The sequence below is a fragment of the Pelophylax lessonae genome, assembly GCF_965119305.1.
Source record: "Pelophylax lessonae genome assembly, chromosome: 1".
Lineage (NCBI taxonomy): Eukaryota > Metazoa > Chordata > Amphibia > Anura > Ranidae > Pelophylax > Pelophylax lessonae.
Genome location: NC_138768.1, coordinates 29,385,266 through 29,398,351, shown reverse-complemented (window position 1 = coordinate 29,398,351; position 13,086 = coordinate 29,385,266).

Below are 13,086 nucleotides of genomic sequence, written 5' to 3'. Positions count from 1 at the left end.
AATTATGACGCCGGATAACCCTCTTGCCCAACGTTTGACTGCTGGCTTGTCGGAACTGATAGCCCGCCAACTACTGCCATATCAACTGGTGGACTCGGAGGCCTTTCGTAAATGTGTGGCCATTGGAACACCACAATGGAAGGTCCCAGGCAGGAAATACTTCTCGCAAAAGGGCATTCCAGAGCTATATGACCATGTTAAGTGGCAAGTGAATATATCTCTGGCACACAGTGTTGGTGCCAAGATACATCTGACCACAGACACATGGTCTAGCAAACACGGGCAGGGAAGGTATCACTTTTACTGCCCACTGGGTGAACCTTCTGACGGCCATTAAGCATGTAACCCGTGGCACCCGTGTAGATTTAGTTGTACTGCCACGGATTGCAAGCCGGCCTGCTTCTTCTTCTCCTCCTCCTCCATCCTCTCTCTCCTCCTCGGCTGACTCCTCCTCTTCCGCTGCTACTCCTGTGCCAACCAACATCCCCAGAACCTAGTCCACATGCCAGATGAGACGTTGCCATGCTGTGCTGCGTCTGTTGTGCCTGGAAGCCAAGAGCCACACTGGTCCTGCACTCCTTTCAGGTTTGCGTTCATAGGCAGATCAGTGGCTGACACAGCTGATTTTGTCAGTTGGTAAAGTGGTGTGCGACAACGGTGCCAGTCTGCTGAGCGCGCTGAAACAGGGCAAAATAACACACGTGCCATGCATGGCACACGTCCTGAACTTGATGGTGCAGCGATTCATTGCCAAATACCCTGGGGTCCAGGACGTCTTGCGGCAGGCCATCAAAATCTCGGGCCATTTCCATTTCTTACACAGCCATGGCTCGCCTTGCTGAGATTCAGCGGCGACACAACCTGCCCCTCAGGCATCTTATTTTTGACTGCCTGACACGATGGAACTCAACGTTGCATATGCTCGATAGGCTGCTCTAGCAGAAACATACAGTTAATGACTACATGTTCGAACTCAGCGGCAGGACAGGTTCTGGGGAGCTTGGGGTTTTTTCACCTCCCAAGTGGCTGCTCATGCGGGATGCATGCAGACTTCTGCAGCCATTCGATGAGATCACCAAACTGGTCAGTCACGGCCAGGGTGCCATAAGTGACATCATACCTTACGCCTTCTTTCTGGAGCATGCATTGCGTCATGTCATTGATCAAGCCGTCGAGGAGCAGGAGCAGGAGCAGGAAGATGAGGAAGTCGCAATGTTGGATGAATTCCCAGGGGGTGCTACTCCATCTGAGACAAATCAACAGTAGGAGTCTGAAGAGGAGTCAGAGGAGGAGGATAGTGCTGGGGGGGATGAGCAGGAGCAAGAAGAGCATGCTTTAAACCTTTCTGGGATCCCTGGTGTTATCCGTGAATGGGGGGAGGGGGAGGAGAACGAGGACGACATTATCCTGGATGATGAGCTGGAAGCAGGCCACTATACCACTTTCAGTTTAGTGGGAATGGGGGCCTACATGCTGCAGTGTTTTAAGGGGGACCCCATATAAAATGCATAAAGGCCAAGGACCAGTACTGGGTGGCAACGTACTTAGACCCCCGGTACAAACACAAAATGGCAGAAATAGTACCACAATCACAGAGGGCGGTCAGAATGCAGCACTTCCAGGCCTTGCTGAGGGAAATGCTGCATTCTGCTTTTGCGTGCGCTGGCAGAGGAATGTCCAGTCACAGAGAGACAGTTGCGGGTAGCAATCCAACAGCGCCTGCAAGAAGAGGGCGGTTGGAAGATGTCTTGGTCACTTCAGATATGAGATCCTTCTTTCAGCCGAACCATCAACAGCTGTACTCCCGATCCAGCATGAGGGAACGCCTAGACCGACTACATCGCTTATGTCCCAAATTGATATCTCCGTCTGGCAGAATAAGGGCATTTCCTATGTAGCAGACTTATACAAGGGTTCCACATCGGTCCCTTTTAGTTCCTTGCAGGCTAAATTTGACCTTCCCAGGTCTACATTATTTACACATTTACGAGTATCTCACTTCCTTAGTTCCATTCAACCAGAGCCATTGACTATCCATACTCATGCTTGGTTATTCTTGACTGGTAGAGGGTCCCCTAAACAGAAAGGTATAACTATCTTTTACAACCTTCTCCAACTTAAAACATCCTTCCCCAAGACCGCCCCCCCCCCCTTCAGTGGGAATGAGATATCGGTCAGCAATTTACAGACAAATAATGGAGTAGGGCTTTCCAATCCATATATCAGGCCACTAGTTGTTTCAAATTATGGGAACTATCCACTAAATTTCCCCTCCGCTGTTACCTTACACCTTCTCGAATACACAAATTTGATCCCCAGGATGACGGCAAATGTTGGCGTCTCTGTGGGCATGAAGGTACTTTATTTCATATGCTATGGCTATGTCCAAAAATTACCCATTACTGGAATCAGGTATTCAAAATATTATCGGAAGTTTTACAATGCCCCACCACACTTAAACCTGGCCTGGCTTTACTAAATCTAGAAATTGAACAAATTCCTGTCTCTTTTAGACACACTGTGACCCACATCCTCCTAGCGGCCAGACTCAACGTGACTCATGCTTGGAAACAAGCAAACCCTCCGGATATCGCAGGAGTCATTGACCTTGTTAATACACACTATACTTTCGAAAGTACACTTTCCCTAAAAAACTGTTCTGTACACACTGTAACTGCCCAATGGAAACCTTGGGCTGAATGGATGGAGCATCTTAAGGTCTGTTCTGATCCCCTTTGAATGTCTACCTTATCTTGCTACATAACGTAATCTTGAATAATGGAGGACATTTGCCTCTACATACTTCTTGCGCCTGGGCACAGTATGGATCCCTGTAGGGGTGCCCAGGGGCGAGAAGCACGGACACTGCCGCTTTCTCGATGGTCTTTCCAAGAGTTCTACTGCCATGATCCCCATGGTATCCACACTATGGTCTTGCCGTACGCTATGCATTGCTGTAGTGAAAAGGATGGCACCGAGTTTTCAGTATGATTTATGTAATAGATGGTTGCTGAAGTTATTGCATGTTCTCACGAAATATTACTGCATTGTAAGTGTTCACCTCACGTATGAACAGTCACTGAAAAAACTCTATAATTGTTATAATTGTTACAATTGTTATTGTTGTTGGTAATTTCTCATCTGCATTGCTATATGTTCACCTACTATAAGATGCAAAATGCTGTAGCTTGCATGCTACCTGTTATGTACTGACTTGAAAAATTTAAGAAAAACAGTTTGAAAAAAAAAAAAAAAAAGGGTTAAGTGTACTCCTAGGGAGTGCTTGCTAACTGTGTGGGGGAATGGCTTAACTGGAGGAAGACAGAGATCTGTGTTTCTGCTTAGCAGAAACACAAGATCCCCATCTTCCTCTCTGGCAGACCGGCGTTTACATAGACAGACCACCGTTCTGCTACTCCTGTGAACTATCGGCAGGTACCAACGGACATCAGGCCCGCTGATTGTCTCCTGCTGTGTCCAATCACAGCAGGAGTGGGTCGCCGGTGGCATGTGCGCGCGCGCCCCAGACTCTATGCACGTAATTACATATGGGTACGTGGTTTCACACAGGAGGGCCGCCCTGCCGCTGTATATCTGCGTGGGGCGGTCCAGAAAAGGTTAATGTTATCCTATGCATTTCATTTTTAGCAGTTTAGTAGCAAGGGAGTTTAGAGGATGTTTTCTGAACGCCCTAAAATCTCATTCAGGAGAGGGAATTTTGACTACAAAAAACGGTGACGCTGGTAAAGGCGTGTAATTGCACCTAAACGATGGGCACATTTAGCACTTCAGCATTTATTTATTGCAATTTTGGCCAGATAATTAAATACACACCCAAACTCTAAACACTCCTAAACTTGCCTAAAATGGTTTGAAAAAATTGCATCGTATGTGAGTTTAGAACACTGATTTTCTCCTGTCACGTTAAACAGCGTTGAAACCAGTATGCCCATTCCCCATGGGTACTCCCCATGACCTAGGAGCAAAGCATTGTGATCACAGCATTTGTACACCCAATCAGGCTACCTTTGTATCCTTAGGTGTGTGTTTGGGAGGTGTAGGGAGGAACTGATGTGTTAAAAACAAGGCTCAATTTATGTACTACAAATGTCTTGTTTCCTGGGAGACATAGGACGCAGCCTATATTACTGAGCTGATGGCACTATAGAAATAAGCTGCAATATACCTCCTTTGGTAACTACATACCCCAGGCTGGGGTTGCTTCATGACACCATCCCAGTTTTTTGGGGTGTGTGTCAGGGTTGGACCCTGTTGGAGGTTATATGTGTAACATGTTTTGTGCACTGCTGTCAAAGTGGTTTTAATGCAATATGTATTTCATGTCATGTGACATTGTTTTAATGTTTTCTAAATAAATATTTTGATACTTAAAAAAAAAAAAATATATACAATCTTAGAAAAGTATACTGTTAAATAACACCCCGCTTCAATATGTGCTATTGGGGGGCCACTGGTCTATCACACCAGTTGTTCAAAAAATTGGCCAGGGAGTTTGGCACTGTGTGTACCAGGTCTTAACTCAGCAGAAGAGGCAATATTGTTGCAGGACACAAATACACTTATGAAAGTATACTCAGATTACACCCCACGTCAATATGTGGTATTGGGGGGCCACTGGTTTATCACACCAGTTCTACAAATAATTGGCCAGTGAGTTTGGCACTGTGTGTACCAGACTTAACTCAACAGAAGAGGCAATATTGTTGCAGGACACACATACATTTGTAAAAGTATACTCAGATAGGCTCCAAAAATGAGCTCACATGGGTTGAACTGACAGCAAAGAACGTAGTATATGATTGCTAGAGGTACAGTAGGCATTCACAGTATACACAAGTTGGTGGCGGCCTGTTTAGGTCGCAAACATGAGCTCACATGGGTTGAACTGACAGCAAAGAACGTAGTATATGATTGCTAGAGGTACAGTAGGCGTTCACAGTATACACAAGTTGGTGGCAGGCTGTATAGGCTGCAAAAATGAGCTCACATGGGTTGAACTGACATCAAAGAATGTAGTATATGATTGCTAGAGGCACAGTAGGCATTTCCAGTATACACAAGTTGGTGGCGGTCTGTTTAGGCCGCAAACATGAGCTCACATGGGTTGAACTGACAGCAAAGAACGTAGTATATGATTGCTAAAGGTACAGTAGGCATTCACAGTATACATAAGTTGGTGGCGGGCTATATAGGCTGCAAAAAATGAGCTCACATGGGTTGAACTGACAGCAAAGAACGTTGTATATGATTGCTAGAGGTACAGTAGGCGTTCACAGTATACACAAGTTAGTGGCAGGCTGTATAGGCCGCAAAAATTAGCTCACATGAGTTGAACTGACAGCAAAGAATGTAGTATATGATTGCTAGAGGTACAGAAGGCTTCACAGTATAGACAAGTTGGTGGCGGACTGTATAGGCCGCAAAAATGAACTCACATGGGTTGAAATGACAGCAAAGAATGTAGTATATCATGGCTAGACGTACAGTAGGCGTTCACAGTATGCACAAGTTGGTGGCGGTCTGTTTCGGCCGCAAACATGAGCTCAAATGGGTTGAACTGACAGCAAAGAACATAGTATATGATTGCTAGAGGTACAGTAGGCGTTTACAGTATACACAAACTGGTGGCGGGCTGTATAGGCCGCAAAAATGAGCTCACATGGGTTGAACTGACAGCAAAGAACGTAGTATATGATTGCTAGAGGTACAGTAGGCGTTCACAGTATAGACAAGTTGGTGGTGGACTGTATAGGCTGCAAAAATGAGCTCACATGGGTTGAACTGACAGCAAAGAACGTAGTATATGATTGATACAGGTACAGTAGGCGTTCATAGTATACACAAATTGGTGGCGGGCTGTATAGGCCGCAAAAATTAGCTCACATGGTTTGAACTGACAGCAAAGAACATAGTATATGATTGCTAGAGGTACAGTAGGCGTTCACAGTATACACAAGTTGGTGGCGGGCTGTATAGGCTGCAAAAATTAGCTCACATGGGTTGAACTGACAGTAAAGAACGTAGTATATAATGGCTAGAGGTACAGTAGGCGTTCACAGTATACACAAGTTGGTGGCGGTCTGTTTAGGCCGCAAACATGAGCTCACATGGGTTGAACTGACAGCAAAGAATGTAGTATATGATTGCTAGAGGTACAGTAGGCGTTCACAGTATACACAAGTTGGTGTCGGGCTGTAAAGGCTGCAAAAATTAGCTCACATGGGTTGACCTGACACCTTTTTTTACGCTCCAATATTTGAGCCACAGAAGCCTGCCTTTTTCCAGAAAAACATGACGACGGCATCATGGAAGGTGGAGTGCTGGACAACTGTGAGGAGACAGGAGAAGGAGGAGGAGAAGGAGAAGAGGCTGGACGGTGAGAGCATGGAGTGTGGCTTTGTGGGTTCTGACAGTTTTGCTCCCACTGGGCTTGTTGATGGGATTTCAGGTGCCTTCTTAAGGCGGTTGTCCCTAGGTGAGTGTTGGGCTTACCGCGACTTATGCGTTTACTGCAAAGGCTACAGATGGCAACACTGGTGTCAGCAATGGACACATTAATAAAAGCCCACACTGCGGAGCCATGTGCTGGCGTCCTGGGAGCGCCAGATGTGACTGTACATGGTTGATGGCTCGCTCCTGATACATTTGCAGTCTGATTTCTTCCTCTTCTGCAATGCAAGTTCTGCCTGCCTCTCTTCCCTACCTGCCGGTCCGTCTCTCCCTCTGAACTCCCCTCCTCTTCCTCTCTTGTGGCCACCCACATGACGTCCATAGACACGTCATCATCCACGTCACCTTCCCCACCACTTACATTCGAGATCTCGGAGTAGGCAGCAACAGCGGGGACCAACCTCCTTGGGCTGATCTGGGTACTGTCGTCAGACTGCTGAGTGGCGGCTGTTGCTACCTACTCTTCCTGATCCGATGCCAATAATGGCACAAAAATAATTCCAGTGACTCAAGCGGAGGGTATGTGGTGGTGGTGGTTGTGTTTGTGGTGGTGTCTTTGGGGGTGCACACAGCAGAGAGTGAAGAGGGTGCAGATAGAGAGGATGAGGAGGGTGTAGAAGAGGAAGGCTGAGTGAGCCACTCAACCAAGTCTTGTGCGTCCTTTGACGTAATCGCACGCGCCTTCTGAAACTTCACACTTTGGCCCGGCCTACTGCTCCTGCCCTACCCCTACCACCCCTGCGTAAGTGTCTGCCTCTTCCTCTGCCTGTCATGTTTTTAAATTAAATTGATTTGCTGGCATTGCATGATATACAGGCTGGACAAGCCTCAATATAGGAAGGATATAAGGTAAGCAAACAAACAAAAACAGGCAAAAATATTATTTACAACTATGGTGCAGGAAGGGGACTAATGAGCATAGTAAACAGTGACATAGTATACAAAGGTAAGTGTGCATTTATGTCAAGAAGGACTAAGAATCATAGTTTTTAATTTTTATATCAGTCTGTCCATGGTTTCCAGGATTTATCCAAATTCAGTAGTGAACCAGAATGCATGGCCAAGGCTCGTTCATATGAGTAGTGTAGGTGAGTAGTATGCACAGCTTCTGAAGGGTTGGGGGCAAGATCACTTTTCCAGTTATGCTAGTCTTGCAGATATTTATAAGTTGGTTATGACTTTACGGTACTGAACTGGGAAGGCGTCAATCCCAATGTTCAAAATAGCAAAACCTGGGTTGGGCGAAGCAAAAATACCTGAGATTCAAGATAAAAAAACAAAGAATTTTCCTCCAGAAGTCGCGTATACTTAGACATGACCATATAATGTGGAGAAAGTTTCCCGTGCAGCCACAATCTCTCCAACAAAGTGGAGAACAATCAGGAAATATTTTTGCTAGCCTGTGGGGTGTGAGGTACCATCTAACATTGATTGACACAGTGGGTGTCTTCAAAAGTGGACCGTATTGCCCGTTGCCATTGGGAGGCAAGAAATGTGTTCTGTAACTCCTCTTCCCATTTAATCATTAAGTTATATTTTCTAAATTACATTTTGTCTTGCATTAAATTATAGAAGGTAGATATACCCTTGCTAGGTTTTGAAGATGGTCTCAAGAGGCTCCCTATTTTAGGGTGCCTTAATTTCTCTTTTGTAAGGGCTAATAAAGTCCCTGATCAGCTCAAGTACCTGCTATTAGTGGCTGTTATTGGACAGTTACAAACTCAGAAGAGCTCAGAGCAAAGTTCTTCCGGGTTCACTGTATGGAGGAGGGATCAGATATGTGATCTCTCCTCTGTTCACACTGCTAGTCATTCTGAAGATTGATATTGTGGTCCTAAAACTTAGAAAATCCACCAGGGTTTTTTTTTTAGCAGCAAGAAACCATAAGTAGGACAATCACCAAACAATTTATTGTTACAAATATCCTAAAAACAAACATCGGCTAAAATATGAGCTCTGGTTGAAGATTAATTCACTGTGATGTACTGATAATCTTAGATGGAGGCAGGTATGAGCTTTTATTATACAAATATTGCACAATATTGATCCTGCCGACAAATTTCCTAATGCATTTTTGATCCTTGGGGAAATTGTTGGCAGGATCAACACTTTACATGTGGCCTGGTATGGTTCAGTAGGGGAGGTGCATGCTTGCCTCCCTTCCCTATCCAACTAGTCTGCATGTTTGGATTAAGGGTCTGGTGTGGATTTTAAGATGGACTTCATTCTTTTCTTTTTTGTATAGAGCTCCCTTAAAATCTGTACCAGAACCAAAGGGTATGTATTTCCTCGGGGACATCATGCATTTTTTTTTAATAAAGTACACTCTTAAAATCAATACAAGACTCACTTTTCCTGCCCTAATTAATTCTTGACATTTTCTTTCTTTACATTAGTGCATATTCCCCAGGGTAATGTCTACCCCCTTTTGACACCCTCATGTCTATAAACACCTAGTAGTGAAACCTTAATTTATAGACCTGTATAAAACTTAGCATTACCACAACATTGTTTCTGCTGATTTATATATTCCCCAGGAAGCTTTGCCTAAAAGTCTTTCCTTCTGAATTTAATGTTAAACTGATCACATGTATGAATATTTTAAAAATATTTTACAGATATATAGAGATTGTTAACTTACTGTTTTGGAAAAAAAAAAAAAAAACTTTTTGTAGCCCATCTTTCCGGTATTACCTGAACCTCCTAGCTTTCCTTTCTGCAATTGATAATATTAACCAGGATCCAGACATCTTACCCAATATCACTCTCGGCTTCCATCTATATGACTCATGGCTGGAACCCAGGAAGGCTGTACAGAGTGTTCTGCAGATCTTATCTGGACCAAATGTGACAGTTCCTAATTATTCCTGTAAAGGACAAGGCAAGCTGGCTGGTGTTATTGGAGATCGCTATTCATCCACTACAATCCCAATCGCCCAAATCCTCGGACTGTACAGATACACACAGGTGAGTGAAAACCGCTTGTATATTTGTAATAAAATTCTAATGGGCCATACACACTAAAAGATTTTCTGAAGACTTTTTCCTTTAGACTTACCAAAACCATATAATATGAGGTCAAACCTAAACACCTTCAATTTGTATGCAATCTGGCAGGCCCATGCACTACATAGAAAAGGTAAATCTGAAGGAAATCTAACCACAAAAGTTGGAAAGTGTGTATGGCCCTTTAGTCAACAGAGACAACAATATACATTTACAAAAATATGCCAGTCTCTGAAAGTTAACCACATGAGCTCTGTAAGATTTCACCCCCTTCATAACCAGGCCATGTTTTTCTATTCAGCACTGTCCACCTTTAACTGACAATTGCGTGGTCATACAATACTGTGCGCAAATGAAATTTATATCATTTTTTTTACACAAATAAAGTTTCCTTTTGGTTGTATTTGATCCCTGCTTGATTTTTATTTTATTTTTTTTTAACAAAAAAGACCAACATTTAAATAAAAAAACAATATTTTCTACTTTCTGTTATAAAACATATCCAATAAATTCAAATTTCTTCATAGGTTCAGGCGAAAATGTAATCTGCTACACGTCTTTGGTAAAAAAAAAAAAAATCCCAATAAGTGTATATTAATTGGTTTCTGTCAAAGTTATAGTGTCTATAAACTATGGTAGATATAACTAAAAATTGATCAATCCTGATGTACCGGCAGCCTATCTAATTTCTTCGGCCCCTAAAATGTCAGGACAGTACAAATTCTCCCCATAAGACCCCTGTAGCGGAGGAGTAGTTCAATCTACAGGGTCTCCGCTGGTAGACAGGAAAACAGGTAATAATCCAAATAGGCAGGTACAGCATGCACAATCCAGGCAGCGTTATACCATCCTTCCCTCCCAGAGACTAGACGAAACATAGGCTGGGAGTCAACAACAACTTTTATTCACAGGCTTTTAGTATTTATGGGATTCCCCATGCAAGGGGCTTCCCCACAGACATTCCAGGGGCTGTACAGCACATGGGGACTGAATATTTGTACCTTGAAACAGACAGTCTTTCAATACACACCCCCTGCGGAGAGATGTCTCCAGCCCAGACCATTGTCTGTGTCATGAATCCACACAATTAGACACAGAAACAGGAGGGGGGGGGGGTGTGGGCTGTGGCATTACATTACAAACACTTGGTTCTTAAAGGTATACACACAGTGGTGGGATTCAGCCGGTTCGCACCGGTTCTATGGAACCGGTTGCAAACTTTCTGCAAGTTTGCAGAACCGGCTGAATCCCTCTAAGCTGGTGGCCAGGAAGCAGCAGAGCAGTGCGCCCCGAGGCCGAGCCCGCCCATTCTGTGACAATAGCGAATGAAAATTCGCTATTGTCACATGGATCCTCCTCCTGGCCAATCAGGGAGCGGGTCCTCCTGCTTCCTGATTGGCCGAAAGGCAAACGCTGTGCCATTGGCCGAGGAGGCGGGAGGACCGAGGAGATGCGGGGAGCCGGCGGGGACCGTCCATGAGGTAAGTAAAGGGGTCTCGCGGGGGGAACGCTGGCACTCTGCAATGATTGCGGGCAATGCTGTGGGCACTCTGCAATGATCATTGGGGGCAATGCTGTGGGCACTCTGCAATGATTGGGGGCAATGCTGTGGGCACTCTGCAATGATTGGGGGAAATGCTGTGGGCACTCTGCAATGATTGGGGGCAATGCTGTGGGCACTCTGCAATGATCATTGGGGGCAATGCTGTGGGCACTCTGCAATGATTGGGGGCAATGCTGTGGGCACTCTGCAATGATCATTGGGGGCAATGCTGTGGCGCTCTGCAATTATTGGGGGCAATGCTGTGGCACTCTGCAATTATTGGGGGCAATGCTGTGGGCACTCTGCAATGATTGGGGTCAATGCTGTGGCACTCTGCAATGATCATTGGGGGCAATGCTGTGGTGCTCTGCAATTATTGGGGGCAATGCTGTGGGCACTCTGCAATGATTGGGGGCAATGCTGTGGGCACTCTGCAATGATCATTGGGGGCAAAGCTGTGGGCACTCTGCAATGATTGGGGGCAATGCTGTGGGCACTCTGCAATTATTGGGGGCAATGCTGTGGGCACTCTGCAATGATTGGGGGCAATGCTGTGGTGCTCTGCAATGATTGGGGGGCAATGCTGTGGCACTCTGCAATGATTGGGGGCAATGCTGTGGCACTCTGCAATTATTGGGGGCAATGCTGTGGGCACTCTGCAATGATTGGGGGCAATGCTGTGGGCACTCTGCAATGATCATTGGGGGCAATGCTGTGGGCACTCTGCAATGATTGGGGGCAATGCTGTGGGCACTCTGCAATGATTGGGGGCAATGCTGTGGTGCTCTGCAATGATTGGGGGGCAATGCTGTGGCACTCTGCAATGGTTGGGGGCAATGCTGTGGGCACTCTGCAATGATTGCGGGCAATACTGTGGCACTCTGCAATGATTGGGGGCAATGCTGTGGGCACTCTGCAATGGTTGAGGGCAATGCTGTGGGCACTCTGCAATGATTGCGGGCAATGCTGTGGGCACTCTGCAATGATTGGGGGCAATGCTGTGGGCACTCTGCAATGATTGCGGGCAATACTGTGGCACTCTGCAATGATTGCGGGCAATGCTGTGGCACTTTGCAATGATTGCGGGCAATGCTGTGGGCACTCTGAAATGATTGCAGGCAATACTGTGGCACTCTGCAATGATTGGGGGCAATGATGTGGGCACTCTGCAATGATTGTGGGCAATGCTGTGGCACTCTGCAATGATTGCGGGCAATGCTGTGGCACTCTGCAATGGTTGGGGGCAATGCTGTGGACACTCTGCAATGATTGAGGGCAATGCTGTGGGCACTCTGCAATGATTGGGGGCAATGCTGTGGGCTCTCTGCAATGATTGCGGGCAATACTGTGGCAATCTGCAATGGTTGGGGGCAATGCTGTGGGCACTCTGCAATGATTGGGGGCAATGCTGTGGGCACTCTGCAATGATTGGGGGCAATGCTGTGGTCACTGTGCATTGAAAGGGGGGGCACGCTGGTCTCTCTGCATTGAAAGGGGGCACGCGGCGCTGGTCACTGTGCATTGAAAGGGGGGCATGCTGGTCTCTCTGCATTGAAAGGGGGCACGCTGATCTCTCTGCATTGAAAGGGGGCACGCTGGTCTCTGTGCATTGAAAGGGGGCACGCTGGTCATTCTGCTGGGAAAGTCGGAATTGGTTACTAACATTTTTGAATCCCACCACTGTACACATACAATAAACATAATGCATACACGAAGGACAATATACAGTGGCTGTATTTGCCACAATGCTCCCCCCAGAACCAAGCCGGCATACACAGTCTGATCCTAATGGATCAGCTTGGGGATGTCCGGAAGAGTACTCACAGATCATTTGTCAATGTGTGTTTGCCTGGATAACCCGTCAGCGTTGCCGTTTTGCTTCCCAGGGCGGTAGTGGATGGTAAAGTCAAAAGGCTGCAACGCCAAACTCAAGTGCAGCAGCCTGGCATTGTCTCCTGACACCCTGTTTAGCCACACCAACGGGTTGTGATCCATGAGTAAAGAGAAAGATTGCCCATATAAATAGGGTTGTAGCTTCTTGAGGGCCCACACCACAGCCAGGCACT